The sequence below is a fragment of the Arachis ipaensis genome, chromosome B09, assembly GCF_000816755.2.
Source record: "Arachis ipaensis cultivar K30076 chromosome B09, Araip1.1, whole genome shotgun sequence".
Classification (NCBI taxonomy): domain Eukaryota; kingdom Viridiplantae; phylum Streptophyta; class Magnoliopsida; order Fabales; family Fabaceae; genus Arachis; species Arachis ipaensis.
The window spans coordinates 97,600,567-97,602,420 of record NC_029793.2 but is presented as its reverse complement, the minus strand read 5'-3'; positions in this window follow the sequence as shown (position 1 = coordinate 97,602,420).

Here is a 1,854-nt window from a genome sequence, read left to right as displayed (position 1 = left end):
ACGTATAGTAAATACGGTCGATGATTGTAAAACTGTATACTAACATTGATATAATATTATTTCAGGTATATGTTTTGCAGGTATCAAAGAAAAGTGTTGAGTTATTTTTTAGTGGGTTTAAATTATTTATTGTTTATTAGAGAATTTTGTGCATTAGAATTCTCTAATAATTTATTATTTATTTTGAGCTGATTTTGATATGTTCTTATTTGACCGTAAAATAACATATAAGAATTTGTTGGTAGATCTAAGTATTACTAGATTATTTATAGTCACATTGAGTATATATGTTTGATTTATTGAAAAAAATAAATTACTAAAACTAATTAATAACTATTTTAGAGTTAATACATTTAATACTAGATTAAGAAAAAATAAACAATACATAATATGTTACATTTTTATTAATCAAATTATTGTAATTCAAATTAATCTTAACAAAAAAATTTAAAATTATAATTTCAATCTTATCACGTGCATGGCACGGGCTATTACACTTGGAGAAAGAGAGTGAAGGGGTTTCAGATTTAGGCTTTTATACCTAGGTTAACTAAGGGTAAACCAGTAAAAACAACCACTAGAGAACATCTGCCTCAGTTCAGTTCAGTTCGGTTCGGTTTCTGCCAAACCAACCGAAAACTGAACCGAACTGATCGGTTTAATTTGGTAAAAACAAAAAAAATCGGTTTTTTCAGTTTTTCATTCGGTTATTGTAATTTTTGGTTTGGTTTTGCGGTATTTTTCGGACCAGTTTAGTAACTTACACCCCTATCATTATCTTGAATGTCGATTAAGAAAAACCGCCATAATTTTAATAGTCATTTGGTTATTATGGCTCCCGTAATGCTTGTTACGCGCACGCGTGGGTCACGCGTACGCGTCGGCTGACAGATTTTCCACTCATGCGTACGCGTGACCGCCTGACAGATTTCCCACTCACGCGTACGCGTCGCCATGAATTCAGCAAATCCCCATTCCTTTCTGAATTCTCCACTTTGCATGCTTTTTTTCCATTTCTATCAAGCCATTCTTGCCTTCAAAACTTTAAATCATTCAAATAAACATATGAAGGCATCAAATGGGAGAAAAGTAAAAATGATACAACCTCTACATAATTAAAGAAAGTTACAATGATGAAATTACTCTCAAAGTTAAAAGTTACTGTTAGTAACATTTTTCGTCGGCTTTTTTTTTTCTTTTTATTTTTTTTTGCATCATCATAACCTTGCGTTGTACATCAAAATGTTAATTTAGTATTCTTTTACATCGTACTCTTATTTCACTACTCCCAATACTCTTATTATTAATATTATTTTTGAATCCAATGTTTATGATTACATTATTACCTATGATTAATTTTTTATTTAATTTGTCTTTTTAATGAGATCATAATTTATATTATAAAAAAATTACACTAAAATATAGTACACGAGAATTACAATTATAAAAGAGAGTACTAAAAATAATAAAAATTAAATATTTATCTTGACAATGATGGAAATAAATCTAAAAGTTTTTTATGATATTTTTATATAGATATTTTTAGTATTCTTAGTACTCTTTTTTAGTATGCTATAATTTTACTATTATTATTCTATACAAAAAATAATAGGTAAAAAATATATATAAACAAAAAAAATAAGAATTCTATAAAGAATAATAATATCCATGAGAGAGTATTAGAGAAAAAGTATTATAAAAAAAAGCAACAAAATTAATCATTTGAACAATGAAATACAAAATTGGGAGATAGAAAATAAATTTCAATCTAATGTGAAAATGTAAACGCAAAAACTATCATTTTTAGCTTTGGCTAAACTTGGGTTGAAGAGCAGAATCACGTTTACGTTCAGA